The sequence below is a fragment of the Chiloscyllium punctatum genome, chromosome 5 (assembly GCF_047496795.1).
Source record: "Chiloscyllium punctatum isolate Juve2018m chromosome 5, sChiPun1.3, whole genome shotgun sequence".
Classification (NCBI taxonomy): Eukaryota; Metazoa; Chordata; class Chondrichthyes; order Orectolobiformes; family Hemiscylliidae; genus Chiloscyllium; species Chiloscyllium punctatum.
The window spans coordinates 94,844,482-94,866,918 of record NC_092743.1 but is presented as its reverse complement, the minus strand read 5'-3'; the positions used below and the strand labels follow the sequence as shown (position 1 = coordinate 94,866,918).

Sequence of the window (22,437 nt, the reverse complement as noted above, 5' to 3'; positions counted from 1 at the left end):
GGTCCACATTTAAACTTCACACATGATTCTCCATATCAGTAGACAATTATTTGCTTAAGATCCCTTTTGATATTAAATTAAGCAATACTTTGTGTGAAGAATATATTCCTTTGTATTGTTTTTCTATCTCTGAATATTCTGTGGCATTAACTAATTTAAGGCAAGATACTCCCAGATACATTAATTATGATACTTGCTCATACATTCATTGTGGCCTCTACATTCCCACCATTCTTCATAGAATTCTTCACGTTTTCATCATTTTTGTCACTTTATTTACAAACAACTGAAGTGGCTATTGATTTTCAAACTAGGAACACATCTGGATATTTTAAAGGGATGTTGCTACTAAGGCTGTCATAACTGGGACAAATAGAAGGAACAAGATATTGTGTTTTAGGCTTCTTTTACAGGATGACCGTGAGCTCCATACAGTAGCATGGCATCAGTGGGCGGCTCACTGATGAACAGCATTTCAATTTTTGGATATTGCAATGTTGGCAGAAACCCTTAAGTAGATCTTGGGTGGATGAGGGAACAAAGTAGTTGATAGACAAAGCAACCAATAGAGAGGGGAAAAGCTGATCAGCAGAGGCTGAGTAGAATTTGGTATTATTGCAGTTTAGCCAAAAGTGGCACTAGCACTCCTGTACTTTTCAGCTCTATATTTGAGTACTTTTTAAAATGTTTATTGGTGGTGACACTTCAAGAATTCCTGCTTTGGTGAAATGCAAAACATATTTTCTTCAATGCAGCAGAGTGCCTGAGTTAAATGACCATTGGCCCCTTGTTTGCACATTTCTATCACCTATCCAGGCACTAGTCATGGATTTTTTCTTGCCTTCACCAACACAATCCATGGGGTGCATTAATGAACAATAATTCAGATCTCTAATAAAGTACTCCATGAAATTGCACTACGAAAATGTTTACAGACCTGGATTGTTTAATTCAACAGTGATAACATTTGAAGAAATTTTGTGAAAATTGTAATATTTTTAGGATTTCACTTACCTGGAGCAGTGTTACTTTCATTCCTTTTAATATTCTCATATTGCTTTGGTTTAGACTGCATTGTATTCTTTGTTCTTTTAAGTCCAGAAATAATCTAACACCAACACAGAAATGAAAGTAAATATGATTGTTACTGAAATTACAATTGCTGTATTTGCACCTGAACCCACCCCCCCCATACTAAATAAATAAACAATCTGTTCTATTACCATTGTACTGAGCTGTTGAATGTGTTTAGGAAGGTGGGAGGAGTACATTAATTGGGCAGGAAGACAAAATTCAGATTTGTGATATCAGATTAAAGCTTTGAAATGAAGTTTTCAGAACATTTCCCAACCATGATGGGATCAACACTGAATGCGAGAGAAACTCAGCCTGTCTGACAGCACCTGTGGAGAGAAACAGAGAATGTTTCGAGTCTGGTATGACTCTTTGTCAGAACTGAGTTCTGAATGCTAAGGGATACAGACTGTAGTACCCATCTAAGTGAAAAATTACACAACACCAGGTTATAGTCCAACAGGTTTAATTGGAAGCACACTAGCTTTCAGAGTGACGCTCCTTCATCAGGTGATTGTGGAGGGCTTGATCGTAACACAGAATTTATCGCAAAAATTTGCAGTGTGATGTAACTGAAATTATACATTGAAAAATTGATTGTCTGTTAAGCCTTTCATCTGTTAGAAAACAGTGATAGTTTCACTTCTTTCATGTGTAAATCACAAAACCCTTTTTTTAAAAGTTGCATTCTCGGGTTAGCTGTTAACAATGGTGATAGCTAGACAATATGTTGAAGGTGTTGGCCCCCTGTGTTCTCTGTCTATGCCATGATGTTTAGATTGTTATCTCTCTTTTTAGATTAGAATCAGAGTTTTACATAAATTCATGCAGTTTTTGAGCTCAGAGTTCTACATGAATGTTTACAGTTTTTGAGCAAAGTGCAATGTAACTCTGCAAGTACAAATTCGCCACACAAAATATGTGTGCATGTGGGTCTTTTTCTGTCTGTGTGTGTGTGTGTGTCTATCTGGGGTGGGGGTTGAGTGTGAGAATGTGTGTGTGTGTGTGCATGTGTGTGTGTGTGTGTGCAGAGTGTCTTAAGTCTGTGAGGGGGTGCATGTGTGGGAGTGTGTGTGTCTATAAGGGTGTGTGTGGGTGTCTGTGTGTGCGTCTGTGTGTACCTGTGTCCGTGTGTATGTGATAGTGCCTGTGTGTAGGAATATCTGTGTGTGTGTGTAATGCAATGGTGATTACCTGTAATGTGACATGAACCCAAGGTCCCAGTTGAGGCCCTCCCTATGGGTACCAAACTTAGCTATCAGCCTCTGCTCGGCCACGTTTCTCTGTTGCCTATCCCGAAGTCCACCTTGGAGGATGGTCACCCGAAGGTCCGAGGCTGAATGTCCTGGACCACTGAAGTGTTCCCCAACTGGGAGGGAACCCTCCTGTCTGTTGATTGTTGTGCAGTGCCCATTCATCCGTTGTTGTAGCCTTTGCTCGGTTTCCCCAATGTACCATGCCTCCGGGCATCCTTGCCTGCAACGTATAAGATAGACAACGTTGGCTGAGTCACATGAGTACCTGCCATGTACAAGGTGGGAGGTGTCCCCACGTGTAATAGTGGTATCTATGTCCACAATCTGACACGTCTTGCAGCGTCCACCGTGACAGGGTTATATGGAGTTGTCCTGAGAGCCGGGCAGTTTGCTACGATCAACAATCTGTTTGAGGTTTGGCGGTTGTTTAAAGGCAAGTAGTGGAGGTGTGGGGAAGGTCTTGGTGAGGTGCTTATCCTCATTGATAATGCATTGCAGGTCACGAAGAACATGGCATAAGTTTTCAGCCCCTGGGAAGTACTGAACAACGAAGGGTACCCTGTCAGTTGCAGCACCTCCCACCTTGTACATGGCAGGTACTCATGTGACTCAGCCAACGTTGTCTATCTTATATGTTGCAGGCAAGGATGCCCGGAGGCATGGACAACGGATGAATGGGCACTGCACAACAATCAACAGACAGGAGGGTTCCCTCCGAGTTGGGGAACACTTCAGTGGTCCAGGACATTCAGCCTCGGACCTTCGGGTGACCATCCTCCAAGGCGGATTTTGGGACAGGCAGCAGAGGAAAGTGGCCGAGCAGAGGCTGATAGCTAAGTTTGGTACCCATAGGGAGAGCCTCAACCGGGACCTTGGGTTCATGTCACATTACAGGTGATCACCATTGCACTACACACACACACACACACACACACACACACACAGATATTCCTACACACATGCACTCTCTCATACACACAGACACAGGTACACACAGACGCGCATACAGACACCCACACACACCCTTATAGACACACACACTCCCACACATGCACCCCCTCACAGACTTAAGACACTGCATCACTACACACACACACTTTCTCACACTCGCAACCCCCACCCCAGATACACACACACACACACACACAGATAAAGACCCACATGCACACATATTTTGTGTGGTGAATTTGTACTTGCAGAGTTACATTGCACTTTGCTCAAAAACTGCATACGTTCATGTAGAACTCTGAGCTCAAAAACTGCATGAATTTATGTAAAACTCTGATTCTAATCTAAAAAGAGAGATAACAATCTAAACATCATGGCATAGACAGAGAATACAGGGGGCTAACACCTTCAACATATTGTCTAGCTATCACCATTGTTAACAGCTAACCCGAGAATGCAACTTTTAAAAAAAGTTTTGTGATTTACACATGAAAGAAGTGAAACTATCACTGTATTCTAACAGATGAAAGGCTTAACAGACAATCAATTTTTCAATGTATAATTTCAGTTACATCACACTGCAAATTTTTGCTATAAATTCTGTGTTACGATCGAGCCATGCACAATCACCTGAAGAAGGAGCGTCACTCCGAAAGCTAGTGTGCTTCCAATTAAACCTGTTGGACTATTATCTGGTGTTGTGATTTTTAACTTTGTACACTCCAGTCCAACACCGGCATCTCCAAATCGTGACATCTAAGTGAGGTAGTCCAGCCACACTGGCTGACATGAGCAAACCTGACCAGAGCAGGATGAGGATAGGAGTTCAACAGCAAAGGGCTCAAGATAGAAAGAGTTCAACATGAAAATTACAGCTAAAGGGGGGCAGCTAAAGGAGTTAAACTTAAATCAGAGTAAATGTTTTGAGTTGAGTGACCCTTCCTCAGAACTTGACCTGAAACACTAACTCTGATTTATCTCCACAGATGTTGCCAGGCCTGCTGAGCTTTTGCAGCAATTTCTGTTTTTGCTTTTGATTTACAGCATCTGTAGTTCTTTCGGTTTTTGGTTAAACTTAAATGGTGTGGTGTTGTGGACGCCAGTATGACAAGACATAGGAATGCTCAGCACTAACAGGACCTGAGATCTCATTGTGGAGCAACAAGCTGTATCTGAACAGGGGAACACAGTGTTTCAGTACCATTTTACAATGTATCGTGAGAGAGTCTGAAGGATTTGCTGTGACCTGTAGATGTGTGAACATCAATGCCATAAGCTTCTTTCCATGACTCAGGACACTGTTAACTACATATGCCATTGCCTGTAGGAGAATCAGCAGTCAGATGTCTTGAGAATGTACTATGCCTGTAGTGCTGAAAATCACATCAAGGTTGAATTTCTTCACCACAGGCACCTTTCAAAACTCAAGTGGGACCTTTGGTGGCATCACCCAATCAACCTCTCAACTGCATTTGTAAGGTCACAGATGACATTCTCATGCAAGCACATCTGATTTTTCAGTTCACCATGAACAAAGAGCCAAGCAAACTGAACTGCTAGATTTTCATCCATTGCTATGTCCTCTCCTGTCTAAGGGGATATTGACTACATGTGGAACTCAGACTTTCTGGCAACATCCAGCTAGATTACTGAACTTGCTGGTGACCACAGGCAACAATTCCTGCTGGGGTGTACCTGCTATCCAGGGGACTGTCTGAATGCTTCTGTTTCACACAACTCTAGTGCCACAGATGCTCACTTGCTAGAATCATCGCTAGAGTTGGCTTTTGAAAAACAAGGGACACTCCTAGAAAAGTTGACTAATGGTCCCAATGCATAGCCTGTATACTGATGTTAAACAGCTGTACAATGCTGTCCATGGATCCACTAGGGTCATCACTCAGCAGACAATTGGTCTAGTGAACTTGGACCATAATACATTAGGACTCAGGACTCAGCACACTGTCTCCAAATATGATTCAAATACAGAACAACCTTGGTCATCCAAACATCAATTATCTGAATTTCGGATTATCCAAGCTAAGATCTCAAGGTCCTATAAATACGTTACATCAAAGAGGTGTTACCAATACTGGTGCAATGATCGCATCTTTTGTTTATATTGATTGATTAAAAGTCAATTCAGATTATTGAAATGCTGCCGAGACCAGTCCTGGAAGTCCAGGCACTGTCTCCAAATGACTAACCTCCCTCCCTCTCTCTCGCTCTCTTTCCAAACGAAGACAGATTGAATGAATTTGCCCATATTTTCAGAGTGCTGAATATTCTCAAATAAAGAACCCACCAGCCCATTACAAAGGTTTCACATCTGAGCTTTTGAAAATAACACTCTTACGCTCACAAGAACATGAAATGTTAATTGTTATCTTTCTTTGTCAGTTTTTCAGGAATAATTTAAAAAACATCTGGGTCACACACACACACATACACTTTACAGCAGTACCCCAACTTTGCAACTGGCAGATGTGAAAACTGTCAGATTTTTCTGAGAAAATAGGAAGATGGGTTTTGCACAAATCTCCATCTGATTCACACCACCCCGACATAGTCAAGAAGAACAAAGAAAATTTACAGCCCAGGAACATTGACACCAAATGAGAGCTGTAAATGTTTATTTTCGAAGAATGTGGTTTGGAGCTTCTGAGCAGTCAAGATTTCTGATTTGTTCAAAGAATTAGAGAAAGACAGTAAATCTGAAGTATCTCTGAGCTGTGCTGATCAAAGCCATCTTTTGTGGTTGTATTCTAGTCCCAGGAAACTATTTGCTGAAACTTTCAGATATGTAAATTCTCAGAGTTAAGATGGAACATCAGCAACCTGATTTTGCATGCACCGGTGAGTGTTATAGCTCCTTTTATATTTTAATTGCAATCCCTAGCTGATGTGAGAGAGCAAGTACCACTGTTGTGCAACTGACTGCTCTCATTAATTGAGGTATATTCCCCTGAAATAAAGCATCTGATGCAGATTGGCCCCCCAATCTCATATCAGTCCTCTGCAGTGGCAAATTTAGAATGTTAACATATTCACAGGGGCATAAAGCATTTGCTAAACATTTGCACTTGCCCTAACAATACATAAAGATTTAGTTATCCTCTTGCAGTGTTAGATATATGTTCTCTTAAACTGCCCACAGATGCTGATGTTGGACCACGCTACTTTTGTCAGTAAAGATGCTGCCGTTCCACATAAATGGGACTTCGCTTTCTCCTAGACTGCTAGCTGAAATCCATCAAGGGAATCATTGCTAAAGTGTGAAGTCACTTTCTGTATGCTGTCAGACATCTCTAGGGATGGGCGGGGTAACTAACAGATATTGAGGGATGCTCTTGGCTTGCAGAAAACAAAATGTTATCTGGATGCTGAAATAACTCCACAGAGGCCTTTACCCTGTCACCAAGTCACCCTTTATTTAAATGTGCATAGTACATGGACTTAGAGCCAGCTCCGAAAGTGAACAGAACCCCTGATACTCCTATTTATATCTGTCAGTCAAAAAGCGGCCCCAATCCGGGAACTCCTATTCAATGAGGTCTCCTTGCCTGACCTCGTTCCAATCACTGCATTCTTCTCCCTTTATTTCCTGGGACATAGTCTTCTTCCGGTAGCTTCTCCTCTGATTCTGCCTCGGATACTTGCGGCATGTACTGGACCATTGCCTGCCTGTGGTGCCTGGAACAGCTTAGCCGAAATTCATCTTCGGGCAATAATAGTGTCAAGGCTGGGACATCTGCCATCTATCCTCAGAGGTTTTTTTTAACGCTAAGCTTAGGGGGAGAACCCATGGGTTCTGACAGTCTTGTTGCATATTCTGAGGAAGCGGATTTGTTTTGCTCCTGCTCCATTTGAGAGACTGAAGCTTTCATGTGGTCCACAAACTTGTTCAAGACCACCTCTCCTACCCAAACCTTGGTAATCACAGTACTTGACCTCGCATCGACCTCACCTTGTATCCATGCAGGGCCATTCCCGAGGCTTCGACATTAAACTTCATCCTCTGAAGTAAACTGTGTCTTGCACTTTGAGGAGTCTTGTGTGCGGTGTTGGCAGTCCTGATGCCGTTACATCCACACCCCAGATCCAGGAATATCAAGTTTAACCTGGTGCAGAGTCTTCTCCCCATTAGCAATTCTGTAGCTACCCATGTATGAGAGGGGTAGTCATAGAGATAGACAGCATGGAAACAGACCCTTTGGTACAATCCGTCCATGCCGACCAGATAACCCAACCCACTCTAGTCCCACCTGCCAGCACCCGGCCCATATCCCTCCAAATGCTTCCTATTCATATACCCATTCAAATGCCTCTTAAATGTTTCAATTGTACCGGCCTCCACCACTTCCTCTGGCAGCTCATTCCATACACGTACCACCTTCTATGTGAAAACATTGCCCCGTAGGTCTCTTTTATATCTTTCCACTCTCACCCTAAACCTATGCCCTCTAGTTCTGGATTCCCCAATCCCAGGGAAAAGACTTTGCCTATTTACCCTATCCATGCCCCTCATAATTTTGTTAACTTCTATAAGGTCACCCCTCAGCCTCTGATGCTCCAGCCTATAATCAAACAGAAACTGGGACAGTTTGGTATCAAGTAAAGATGTCAAGGGAAATATAGAGTATTAGAGTAGGGGAATGGGTCTGGGTGGGATACTCTTCGGAGGGTCAGTGTGGACTTGTTGGGCCAATTTCCCTGTTTCCACACTGTAGGGATTTTATGATTCGATGCAGACTGTTTCTTTAAGTTTGCGTTCAAAGTTTGGATTTATCTTTCCACTAGACCATTAAACGATTAAATGAAATGGAGCTGCCATTTCATTTTAGGAACTACTCTGATTTCTTGCCAGTAAATTATGTCCCTTTGTCTGAGACCAAATTCTTCAGGACTCCATGTATTGCAAAAGATGCTCGCAACATTTTGATCACTGACCCGTGTTTAACAAATGACGTCTATGCACATCCAAGGACTTTCATTGGGTATCCAAATGACCAAAAACATAGAATCCATGAAAGGATCGGCATTGTCAACGTGTAACCAATTAGGTTAACCTGGCCATTCCCACAATTGTGGGGGAGTCCAAAACTAGACAGCATAGGTTTAAGGTGAGAGGGAAAATTTTTAAAAGGAACCTAGGGGACCGCTTTTTCACGTAGAAGGAGATGCATATATGGAATGAGCTGTAAATTATAACATTTTAAAGGCATCTGAATAGGTATTTGAATAAGAAGAGTTTAGAGACATGTGGGCCATACGCTGGCAAAAGGGACTAGATTAATTTACGATATCAGGTCAGAGTGGACGAGTTGGACCGAGGAATCTGTTTCAGTGCTGTACATCTTTCTGACTCTAACAATAGGCTGCCAAAATTCTTGAGTTCTGTAAAGAACAAGAACTTTAAACAATTTTGTTTTATTTGTTCAGGGGATTATGAGGTTGCTTCAATCTGTGGAGATTTTAGTTGCACTCATAATATTGTGGGGAAGGGAGTTTCAGAATTTTGAGCCAACAATAGTGAACAAAACAGCAATTTTAGTTCAATGTTAGTATGATATGTGGCTTGGAGGGAAACCTATAGATGGTGGTGATCCCAAGCATTTTCTGCCCTTATCCGTGATCGAGGTCACGGGGTTGAAATGTGCTGTTGAAGAAGGTTTGGTGATTAAGGAAGAAGATACCAGAATAGAAAGAAATCAAGATGGGGTTTGATGATGAAATCTGCATTGCCATCATAACTGCTTGGGCAGAATAATATTGTCAGAGTGAGACTTCACCATGATGTCAACACCTGTGAACTAGTTTCAGACAAAGCTATGATGTCAGTGTAATCATTGTCAGTAAATCTATGGATGGCACAGATTTTGTTCGCAAGTGAATAGGCATAGACATAGGGAGGCAGTTACAGTTGATTCATTGGAAAATTCTTGTCAGTCATAGATTTCAATTCTGTAAGATTTATTACCCTGACTTCCACTCAACTTCAACTTCTCCGCTGCAAAAAATCACAAATTCCTTTATCACCTCAATTTGACTACATTGCTCTCCTTGCCAGTGTTGAAATACATGTCCCACACTAAATCAATTTTATCCAACCCCCATTCCAATTACTGAATTACAGTAGATCTGTTATTTACAGATTTCGTTTTGTAATCTCTGCTGTGAAGGAATATTCTTATTTTGCTTTTGTATCCTTAAGAATTTCAACTGATTCTTACATTCTTCATCACCCTCTCCTAATTTCTGTGCACTCCTACTTTTACTGACACTCTACATGTCAACCCATGAACCAGTCTCCACAGTCAGCTCCTTAATCTTATCATTTCTTATGGCCTCACCATCTGAGGTTTCTGGAACTAGCAATACTATTTCCAGGCACTTCCTTTCTCCCTCACGATCAACATCTTTGTGTCTGGCCTCAACCATTCCACAGTCAGCTCTAGAAGTTTATTTCAATACTGTTTAACTGATCCCTGCTCACAGTATAGATTTCTACACCAATGTATACAACCATATCTGTAAAACATCCTTGAAACAAGAACTGCCAGGAACCAGTTTAACACTTGTTAATTGATCTTTATCAAAATTTAAAATACACAGACTTATGCCATAGCCCTAGATAATCTTACAAAACAAAGGCATATTAAAAAGATATCTGTATTAATATCATTTGATCCAGAATCGGCATCTGTTTGGGGACAGAATGCCAGTTTTCTGCTATTAATTGTGTGAAACCGTTCCTTCTTCTTTTAACGATAATGAGGTATTTTAGAGAGTCTGTGCAAGTAATCCTAATGATGTGGTAAGCAAGAATTTCCAAAGGTATTTAAAACTGCACCATTTGACAGACCTGTGAGCAAATTTATAGTTCATGGAACATAAACAGCATGGATACAAAATTGTCTGAGAGTATAGGAAACAGACAGTAATGGTTAATAGAAGTATTTCAGTCTGGCAGATAGTTCATAGTGGAGCTATGCAGGGGTCAGTTCGGGCTCCTTTTCTTCCTGATGTACATTTTATTGGCCTAGACCTTGGTATACCGGGCATAATTTAGAAATCTGGAGCCAAATATAAAACTTGGAAGTATGGTGAACAGTAAGGAGAATACAACAGAAGTTCAAGGGATGTGGACAAGTTGGTGGAAGGAGGGTCAGGTAGCATATTAGATTTAATTCAGAAGAGTGTGAAGTGATTGATTTTTAGATGATTTGGATGAGAACATAGGAGGCATGGTTAGTAAGTCTGCAGAAACCATCAAATTTGGTGCTTTTATGGACAGTGAAGAAGGTTATTTAAGATGATAAAGAGATCTTGATCGAGATGGAATTTAATTTGGAAGAGTGTGAGGGAATGCATTTTTGTAATACAAGCAAGGAAGATTTACACAATTATTAGTAAGGCCCTAGGCAGTGCTACAGAACCAGACAAACCCAGGGATTCAGGTACATCATTCTTTGAAATTTATGTAGCAGGTAGACAGGGTGGTTAAGAAGGCATTTAGCAAGCTTGCCTTCATTGCTCAGACCTTTGTGTATAGGGGTTGAAATGTCATGTTGATATTGTATAGGACGTTGGTGAGGCCTCTTCTAGAGTACTGTGTGCTCTGGTAGTCCTGTTATAGGAAGGATATTATTAATTTGGAGGGTTCAGAAAAAAAGTATCAGGGTGTTGCCAAGAATGAAGGGTTTGAAATATACAAATTGACTGGAAAGGCCAGGAATATTTTCACTGGAGGTTGAGGGGTGACCTTATTGAGGTTTATAAAATTATGAAGGTCATAGATAAGGTGAATGACAAGGATCTTTTCCCTAGACGGGGGGGGTTCAAAAATAGGGGACATAATTTTAAGTTGAGAGGAAGGAAGGTTTAAAAAAGATATAAAGGGCAACTTTTTTACAGGGTGGTTTTGTATGAAGTGAACTGCCAGAGAAAGTGGTGGATGCATGTACACTCTGTGATTAGTAAGAAGAACACAGAGGGATAATATAAAATTCAGGGTATAATTCTAAAGGGAATGCAGGAACAGGAAGATATTGGGTGGCACGGTGACTCCGAGGTTAGCACTGCTACCGCACAGTACCAGGGAACTGGGCTGGATTCCACCATCTGGTGGCTGTGCAAACTCCACACAGACATTCTTTCTGGGTCTGCATAAGTTTCCTCCGTGTGCTCTGGTTTTGACCCATAGTCCAAAAATATGCGGGTTTAGGTGGATCAGCCTTGGAAAATACAGGGATACAAGGATGGGAAGGGAGGGGTTTGGGTGGGGTGTCCTTTGGAGGGTCAGTGTGGACTAGATGGCCTGCTTTCACACTGTATGCACATTGTTGTGAAAATATTTCATTTCATGATTCACATGTTTTAAGAACTGAATTTTCAAATGTAAGATAAATGGGCAAAGAAACTGGTCAATATCTCCAAGATAATTATGGTTGAAAGTACAGCCAAGATTTAGTTCAAAGGATTAGTGCTAAAGAGGAGCAAACAGTGAACGTGATGTGGCCCTTTCCTGAGTTTTAGTGGATACAAGGTATCTACAGTTGTCGTCTTAAGGATTTTCAGTTACTTATGTGCATACCTGATCGAAGAAAGATTTGGAAGCAATGAGTAAAAAATGGCAAGCTTTTAATGTACCCACATACTTTTCAAATACAGCTTAAAATTCAACTTTATTAATTTGAATCTCTATCTGAAACATCCAATGTGTGCCACATTTTCTTTAGGATAGATTCAGGGAGGCAATCTTTTTTGTTTTGGGTTTATGAGTGTATTTTTCTCACAGAAACAGATAGCTTGGCAGATTGCAAAAAGTCAGTGGATAATCGCCCAGCAGTCTGTTCAAAGGGCATAGTAGATATTAAGAAACAATAGTTCTTTATGTCTATATTCACCAACCATGAATTGTGAATGGAGCCCAAGCTCTGAATAAAAAGCTAAACCAACAAAGAATTAAAGTCGTCAGACTGCTTGATAAAGCTGAGGAAGAAACAGCAATTGAATCCTTCATGACAGAAATAGCTCTGGATGTTTGAAACTGAAAAGACCAAAATGAATTCCTGAGAGCTCTGGACACATCTTGATTTTTTTCCCAAGAGAAGTGAAAAAAGTCTCAAAATTCTAGAAAGTATGGGAAATTCTTGGATGGAATTAAAAAGCAGATGGAAAGTGATCTGTTAAGATTTTCAAAATTTGAAGAACTGATATACAATATATTATGCTAAATTAATAATACTCACTTTAATTCCTGCAGACTGAATGGTCTTGATTAAAGAATTAAACTTTAGTGTAGTTGTTTCAGATATTAGCTGTAATTTCAATTATTTTGCCAAAGTTAATACTCTGCGTCAAGATCAGAATAGCCTAAATTGTTGAAGAGAACATGACAGATTAAGAGAGGGTTAATAAAGCATATAGCATTCTAGTTTTATTAATAAGGTTTATAATGCAGAAACAAGGATAGTATATTACACAGATATGGAGCCCTGGTTTTTCTTCTATTGGATATATGTCCAGTTTTGCAACCATTGCTGACAAGGAAGTTAGGGATATCATAAAAGCAAAGGAAAAGTATTCAAGGTTCCATGTTCTATTAAAATGAAGGGTATGTAGGTTAGATTGATCTTAAAGCAGGATAAAAGGTCAACACAACGTCGAGGGCTGAAGGGCCTGTACTGTGCTGTACTGTTCTATGTTATAAAAATGTGGTGAAGATTAGTGCAAAACCAAAGGATTGGGACATCCTTTAAAACTAGCAGAGGATAACTAAAAAAGCAATGAGGGGGAAGAAGATGAAATATGAGGGTAAGCTAGCTAGTAATATGAAAGAAGATTGCAAGACTTTAATTTTAGCTACCAAAAAGATAAGAGAGACACAAGAGTGGACATTGGACTGCCGGGAAGTGAGACTAGAGAAGTAATATTGGAATAAAGAAATAGTGGAGTAACTGAATTGGCACCTTGCATCAGTTTTCATAGTGGAAGACATCCGCAACACACCAGAACTTCAAAAGAGTCAGGGGGCACAGGTGAGTGTAGTGGCCATCACTAAAGAGTAGGGGCTAGTGAAGCTGAAAAGTCTGAAGGTGGATAGAGCACATGCACTGAATGGACTATACCCTAGAGTTCTGAAGGAAATAACTAAGGAGATTGTAGAGGTATTGGTGGTAGTCTTTCAGGAATTACTGGAATCAGGAAGGGTCTCAGAGCACTGGAAAGTGGCTTATACAACCTCTCTGTTTAAGATGGGAGGGAGGCAAAAGACAGGAAACTAAATGCCAGTTAGCCTTACCTCCGTCATTGGTAAAATTTTAGAGTCCATTGTTAAGGATGAGATTGTGGTATACTTGGAATTGCTTGGTAAAATAGGATGGAGGCAGCACAGTTTCATCAAGAGGAGGTCATTCATGACAAATCTATTAGAATACTTTCAGGAGGTAATGAGTAAATTCAACAAAGGAGCAGTGGACAAGATCTATTTAGATTACAGAAAGCCTTTGACAAGGTGTTAGACAGGAGGCTGCTTAATAAATTAAGAACCCATAGTGTTAAGAGAAAGGTACTGGCAATGGATAGAGGATTGGCTGACTGGCAGAAAGCAGACAGTGTGGTTAAAGGGGTTTTTTCTGGACAGCAGCCTGTGACTAAAATGATCAGTGTTGGGACCACAACTATTCACGTTATGCATTAACAATCAGGACCAAAGAACTGAGGGCATTTTTGCTCATTTTGCATATGACACAAAGATAGGTGGAGGAACAGGTACTGTTGAGGAAGCAGAAAGGCTGCAGAAGGAATTCGATATGTTAGTTGAGTTGGCAAAGAAATAGCAATGGAATAAAATGTGGCAAAGTGTGAGATTATACACTTAGAAGGAATAGAAGCATAGACTATTTCTTATATCGGGAAAAGCTTCAGAAATGCAAACGAACATGGGAGTCCTAATTCAGGATTCTTTTAAGGTTAACATGCAGGTTTAGTTGGCAGTTAGAAAGGCTAATGCAATACCGGCATTCAAGAGGGCTAGGAAACAAAAGTAGAGATGGATTGCTGAGTCTATATAAGACTCTGATCAGACTGCATTTGAAATAGTGTGAGCAGTTTTAGGCCCCGTATCTAAGCAAAGATGTGCTGGCATTGAAGAAGGGTTCAAAGGAGATTTATAAGAATGATCCTCAGGATGAGTAGTAGTTGAGTTTAGAAGGATGAGGAGGGTTTCAGATTAAAACTTACAGGATACTGAGGTCTGGATAGTCTGAGTGTGGAAAAACTGTTTCCACTATTTGGAGAGACTACGACTTGGGGGCACAGCCTAAGGGTGAAGGGACGACCCTTTAGAACCGAAATGAGGAATTTCTTCAGCCAGAGGTGGTAACTCTGTGGAACTCATTGCCGCATAGGACTGTGGAAGCCAGGTCACTGAGTGTATTTAAGACAGAGATAGACAGGCTCTTGATTAGTAAGGGGATCAAGGGTTACAGGAAAAAGGCAGGAGAATGGAGTGGAGAAACACAAAAGCTATGATCAAATGCAGAGCAGACTCAGTGGACTGAATGGCCTAAATCTGCTCCTATATATATGGTCTTGTAACAAAATGGACAACCTTACACTTACCCACATTTTTTGCATCCACAGTGATCTTTCCCACATAGTGAGCCTGTCTAAATCCCCTTGAAGCCTCTTTGCATTGTCCTCACATTCCCAACAACTTTTGCAACATCTGCAAACTTGGAAATATTTAAAATGGTACATCTAAATCATTGATATATATTATGAACAGCTGGGATCCAAGGAATGATTCTTGCCATACCCCACTGGCTACAGCATGCCAACCTAAGAAAGACCATTTATTCTTTTGTTGCCTTCTGCCTGTTAACCAGACCTCAATCTAGCATATTCCAGGTGCTTTAATTTTCATTTATTTGCCACCTGTGTGGGTCTTTATCCTATCCTGAAGTGGATACTAGGTTTTTTTTTACTTAAAAGCTCTGCTTAGATTAAATACTTCACCCCTTCTCTTGCTGTCACACCTGTTATGGACTGGGCCAGACCCCTCAAAACATTTTTAAGCAGGCAGCCCAGATTGTAATTTTGCTGTTTGTTTAGACAGGTCTATTACAAACAAAATTTATTTACAAAATTACAGAATAAAACACAAAGAATAGAAAACAGAATACCGGAAAACTTATCCATCCAAACCACAATACACAAATCCCTTAGCACAAATAATAAACAGTAGCATAGGCAACTTACATTTCAAAACCATAAGGACAGAAGGACAGAGAGAAGGCTTCCAGTTTCCCCTGTGACTACTACTCACCTCACTTCTGAACTAATTGAACTGCACAACTAGAGTGCTGGCCTCGCCCCCTTGACTGCACCAGTTTTTCAAAAGACATTTCAAGCTTTTGGTCTGAAGCATTATCTATTAGAGTAAACAACAAAGTCCCAATAAACTATTCAAACTTCAGACATGATGGAGCCTGGCCAGTTAACCCCTCACTGAAAAAACTCAACCTTTACCGGACCAGCATTATGACACCTTCTCCCTTAAAAAAGAATGAACCATCAATATCTAAAGGTGGCTTCATTTTTCAAAATCCTAAAAAAGATTAAAAATTGGTTAGTACTTTAAACACATATATCCATTCACTAACTATAAACATGCAAACATGCCCAATTACATTTGGATTCAGTCTGTGGTTCTCCCACCATCAAACGGCTCTATTTCTCACACGAGTTGAGACAATGCATCAGCGAACATATTTTCTCGACCTGCTACATGCACAATGTTTAAATTGAATGGCTGTAATAACAAGCTCCATCTAAACTGTCTGGCATTTTTGCCCTTAAATTTCTCCACAAACTTCAATGGTTATGATCAGCTTATACGATTGTCTCAGATGCGTTGCTGGTACTATAAACACTGTAATGTTGCAGTGCCAATACCAAGTTTAAAGTCTCTTTCTCAACCGTCAAATATTTCTACTGATGAACATTCAATTTCCTGGAGAATTACCCAATAGGTCTTTCTATCTTCTCGTCGGCTTCCTGCAGGAGCACTGAACCGACACCCAGATCACCTTGAAAGACTTTGTGTAATCAGGTGTGGCTAATACCAGGGCAGTGATTACACAGTTTTCAGGCTGTCAAATGCCTTCTGACATTCCGCTGTCCACTGAAACTTCTTGCATTTCTTCAGCAATTCAGTGAGTGGAACTGCCGCACTGTTAAAATTTGGCACAAATGTTCAATTAAATCTACTCAATCCCAGGAACTGTAGTACGACTCTTTTTGTCAATGGTATGGGAAATTCCCCAATTACTTTTGTTTTCATATCCTGTGGGGCCATTTGTCCATGTCCAATAACATGGCCCAGGAAGGTGACTTGGGCTTTGGTACATTCGCTTTTAGTTAGGTTTACCACCAAGTCTGCCTTCTGAAGTCCATCGAACAAGTCCGATAAATGTTGTAAATGTTCCTTCCACGAGTGACTACAAATCACCAGGTCATCATTGTACGCAACACAGTTGGGAAATCCGCAATGACCTTATTAATTAGTCTCTGAAATATGGCCGGAGCGTTTTCTCATATTAAATGGCATGACTTTAAACTGATACAGTCCATTTGATGTTACGAAAGCCGAAATTGCCTTTGCTCTTTCTGACAAGGGTATCTGCCAGTAGCATCTGAGCAAGTCCAACTTAGAAATGTTAAGTTACTTGTCCCACTTTTTCAACACAGTCTTCCAACCATGGAACTAGATGTGCATTAGTCCTTGTAACTGCATTGACTTTGTGATAGTCCATACATAACTGTTTGGTACCATCTGGCTTTGGCACCATTACTATGGGTGTGCTCCAGTCACTGTGACCCAGTTCAATTATGCTGTCTTGGAGCATGCGTTCTATCTCCTTCCGAACCTGTGCCAACTTTACAGGGTTATGCTTTTAAGGATGTTGCTTAATCAGAACAGCATCGCCCATATCGACATCATGCATGATTAGGTTAGTACTTCCCAGTTTATTTCCGTGTATTTTCAAATGTGATAGTAATAACTCTTTCGGATCATTTTGATTTCTCTCAGGAAGGTAACTCAATAATTTTTTTGACAATTTCCTGTGTCCAATTTAATTTGAGGAATGTCCAATTCAGAATCCTCTGGACTTCGTTCTTCCTTCTGTGCTGTAATCATTAACATCTTCTCCTCTTGCTTTCCTTCCCTGTCAAAATACCTTTGAACATATTCACATGACACACACTGTGAGATTTCTTTCTGTATGAAGCCCACTTCACTCACTGAGTGGTTCACCTCACTCAATTTCCTTTTGATTTGGTAAGGTCCACTATACCTTGCTTTTAAGGTTCACCTATCACTTGAAGTAACACTAATACCTTATCCCCCTTAGCAAAATTGCTAATTTTTGATTTCTTATCCATTTCCTGTTTCATTGCATTCTGCGATACTTTTAAATGCTGACCAGCCAACTCCCCAGCTCTATTTAATTGTCCTCAAAAGTTTACATATAATCCAAATGTGTGGTCTCTGAATGCTGACTTACTAATTTCTCCTTAATTAATTTTAATAGTCCTCTCACTTCATGCCCAAAAGCTAATTCAAATGGACTGAATTTGGTTGATTCATATGGTGCATCCCTGATTGCAAAAGAAACACAAAATAGAATTCCCATATCTCAATCTGGATGATCCTGAGTATAAGCCCTCAATATGGTCTTTCGTGTTTGATGCCATCTTTCTCACGGTCCATGTGACTTTGAATGGTACGCAGTAGATTTGAATTGTTTTATACCTAAGCTGCTCATAACTTCCTTGAATAGTTTGGATGTGAAGTTTAACCCTTGATCTGACTGTATCTCTACTGGTAGTCTGTATCTAGTAAATAAAATTGAGTAAGTCCTCCACAATCCTTTTATCTATGATATTGTGTAATGGAACAGCCTCTGGAAATCTCATTGATACATCCATTATTGTTAACAAATACAGATTTCCACTTTTTGTTTGAGGTAGGGGACCTACGCAATCAATTAAGAATCTTGTAAAAGGTTCCTCAAATGCTGGAATAGGAATTAAAGGTGCAGGTTTTATTACTGCCTGTGGTTTTCCAATTATGTGACATGTATGACACATCTGGCAAAATTCAACCACATCCTTGTGCAGTCCAGGCCAGTAAAAATGTCTTTGTATTTTAGTGTGTATTTTCCTCACTCCAAAATGACCTCCAAGTGGTAGCTCCTGCACCACTCGTAACACCTCCTTGCTATATCCCACTGACAATATAATTTGATGAATCTCTGCCCATTTCTCAACTGCTTGAATATGTGATGGCCTCCATTTCCTCATTAAGACATCATTTTTCAGGTAATAACACACAGGAATGCATTCAGACTATTTCTCTGTATGTGTCTTTTGATACAACTGTTTTAAATTTTCATCCTTCTCCTGCAACTCAATGAGTTTGCAGATGTAAAGATTTATACGAGCAGAGTCTGATTAGAACAAGTCAACATGGATTTAGTAAAGGGAGGTCATGCCTGACAAACCTGTTGGAATTTTTTGAAGAGGTAACAAGTAGGTTAGACCAGGGAAACCCAGTGGATGTGGTCTATCTGGACTTTCAAAAGGCCTTTGATAAGGTGCCACACGGGAGGCTGCTGAGCAAGGTGAGGGCCCATGGTGTTCGAGGTGAGGTGCTGGGATGGATTGAGGATTGGCTATCTAACAGAAGGCAGAGAGTTGGGATAAAAGGTTCTTTTTCAGAATGGCAGCCGGTGACGAGCGGTGTCCCGCAGGGTTCGGTGCTGGGGCCACAGCTGTTCGCATTATATATTAATGATTTGGATGAGGGAACCGGGGGCATTCTAGCGAAGTTTGCCGATGATACGAAGTTAGGTGGACAGGCAGGTAGTACTGAGGAAGTGGAGAGGCTACAGAAGGATCTAGACAGGTTGGGAGAGTGGTCCAGGAAATGGCTGATGGAATTTAACGTGAGCAAGTGCGAGGTCTTGCACTTTGGCAAAAAGAATAAAAGCATGGACTACTTTCTAAATGGTGAGAAAATTAATAAAGCCAAAGCACAAAGGGATCTGGGAGTGCTAGTCGAGGATTCTCTAAAGGTAAACATGCAGGTTGAGTCTGTGATTAAGAAAGCGAATGCAATGTTGTCTCTTATCTCAAGAGGGTTGGAATATAAAAGCAGAGATGTACTACTAAGACTTTATAAAGCTCTGGTTAGGCCCCATTTGGAGTACTGTGTCCAGTTTTGGTCCCCACACCTCAGGAAGGACATACTGGCACTGGAACGTGTCCAGCGGAGATTCACACGGATGATCCCTGGAATGACAGGTCTAGCATATGAGGAACGGCTGAGGATACTGGGATTGTATTCGTTGGAGTTTAGAAGATTAAGGGGAGATCTAATAGAGACGTACAACATAATACATGGCTTTGAAAAGGTGGATGCTAGGAAATTGTTTCTGTTAGGCGAGGAGACTAGGACCCGTGGACACAGCCTTAGAATTAGTGGGGGTCATTTCAGAACAGAAATGCGGAGACATTTCTTCAGCCAGAGAGTGGTGGGCCTGTGGAATTCATTGCCACGGAGTGCAGTGGAAGCCGGGACACTAAATGTCTTCAAGGCCGAGATTGATAGGTTCTTGTTGTCTAGAGGAATTAAGGGCTACGGGGAGAATGCTGGCAAGTGGAGCTGAAATGCGCATCAGCCATGATTGAATGGCGGAGTGGACTCGATGGGCCGAATGGCCTTACTTCCACTCCTATGTCTTATGGTCTTATGGTCTTATGCTCCTGTTTTATCTCAACTACCTGACTGAACACGGTCTCTGCTAAAGCCACTTCAGCTTCCTTATCTCTCCTTCAACTGGTGACTCTGTGACCTTGTTACTACACAATCAGGAAAGATTCCCAAATAAGACTTCTGCAGTGCTTCAATTGCATGAGTCTCCACTGGCTTTTCAACTACAGTAGACAGCACACCCTATTGGTGAATCAGCCATATCATTCGCAAGGACAAATTGTATTCCTGGAGCCGAGAGTTTGTCCAGTACTCCGACCACAAATTCTCCATTCTTTCCTGGACACTCTATCCTCATTTACATAGTTGAGCACTTGTCTCACCATGAATTCCTGTTACCAGTACTTTTTCTGGCAATAGTCCTTCAGAGTACATAGTCCTTCAGCACCACAGACTGGTCTTAACATTGTAACCTCCTTACCTGCTACTCCTGGCCTATGTGAATAAACTTTACCTTTTGCAGGTATTATTTTAAGCAGATCTGGCACTTCCTCCTTAACCAATCTCTGATCAGCTTGTGCACTCTGGTGCAACTCTCTAGCTTCCACTGTGCTTTCTGTTACCATTCCAACAAAACTTCCAGGCTTATCCTGCTTTTCCACATCTGGCTTTCAAGTGCTTTTCCTAGCCCATGCGATTTCATGTGGCCTACTTTATTTCAATGAAAACACCAGAGCTTTTTGCCTTCTTTGTCCCCTTCAAGGGTCTCCTTTTTACTCTGTGGTAAGTTCGCCTTATAAGCTTTACTGAGGTCTACCTTTCCCTTTCATCGTGAAGATTTCCCTTTTCCCGAACTTCTATCCCTCATGGACTGAAATTAATTCAAGAAGCCAAACCATGGTATATGGACCAACTCATAATCATTAGCCACTTCAGCTGCTAACCTTGTCATTTTAACTCTGCTCTTCCACATGAGATCGCACTATGTCAGGCAGTGAATTTTGAACTCCTCCAAAATAATCAATATAGGTTTAACCAGGGTCCCTCCTTAGATTCCTGAAACATTGTCTATCGGCTTCTGATATAAGCTCATATGCACTTAAAATAGCTTTTTTCACTTCTTCAAACTCCCCAAATACCTCTTCTGATAGTGATGCAAATACCTCACTAGCTCTACCTACAAGTTTGGTTTGGATCAATAAAACTCACATTGCCAATGGCCACTGCATTTGTTTACCCAGTCTTTCAAGTAAGATGCAAAAGTCTTCCATATCCTTCTCATCAAATTTAGGCAATGCTTGAACATGTTTAAACAGTTTCTCACCAGGCTTTTGACTACCAGGGGGTTGCTCATCCTCACTCTCTTCCTCACTATGCCTACCTTCAGCCTTTATGTCCATCCTTTTATACTGATTTCCCTTTTTAAGTGTCAATTTCTGAAGTCAAAACTCTTTCCTTCTCTTCAGCTTTGTTTGTTTTCTTCTGATTTTAATCATAACTTAAACTGTTTCATTTCTGCTGCCCTTTCCTTCTCTCTCACCTCTAACTCCGGCTGCTTCATTTGCAATTGAATTCTTGCCATCTCTCCAGATCCTGATGGTGTTTCCAGCAAATTTAAATGCTGAGCCACTGCTGAAATCACATCATCTTTCCTCACGAAGAAGGTAAATTCAACTCCAGCTTCTCTATCAATTCATACAGCTTGGTCTTATTTGCTTTTTGTTAAACCCCTAAGGTCACTTCTCACATCTCCAGAAACTCCTTAGTGACTGAAAGAGCCATTGCTATCCGAGCACTGTTTAAAACAACCAAATCCGCACCCAAAATAAAAGAGACTAACAACTATCAATTACTGGTTCAGTCCCGCAAACAGCCCCCAGTCTGTTATGGACAGGGCCAGTCCCCTCAAAACATTTTTAAGCATGTACCCCAGAGTGTAACTTTGCTATTTGTTTAGCGAGGTGGAGAGTGGATATTCCTGGAGTAAATTAGCTGGTTCAACTGCCAAGTTTTAAACAAACAAAATTTATTTATAAAATTATATAATGAAACAGAAAGAACAGAAAACACAATACCGGATAACTTATCCTGTCTAAACCCAACTTAGTGATGCTGTTCCGAAAATACTTGCAGCAGTCCAATACACACATCCCTTAGCACAAACAGTAAACAAATGGCACAGTTTGAAATCATAAGGGCAGAAGAACAGAGAGAAGGTTTCCAGTTTCCCCTCTGACTCCTACTCAACTCATTCCTGAACTGAATTGAACTACACAGCTAGAGAGAGGGCCACACCCCCTTGACTATACCCGTTTTCAAAAGATCTTTCAAGCTTTTGGTCTAAAGCACTATCTGTTAGGGTAAACAACAAGG

General features: G+C 40.8%; 1 long non-coding RNA gene across 1 annotated transcript; it reads right to left on the bottom strand.

Moving 5' to 3' along the window:
• Positions 1-1,046: 1,046 nt before the first annotated feature.
• On the bottom strand, positions 1,047-15,610 carry LOC140477242 (uncharacterized). The gene is made up of 3 exons (XR_011960685.1): positions 15,546-15,610; positions 2,269-2,550; positions 1,047-1,108 (listed from the first exon to the last, which is right to left on the bottom strand). It is a non-coding gene; the product is annotated as an uncharacterized lncRNA (long non-coding RNA).
• Between the last annotated feature and the right edge of the window lie 6,827 nt (positions 15,611-22,437).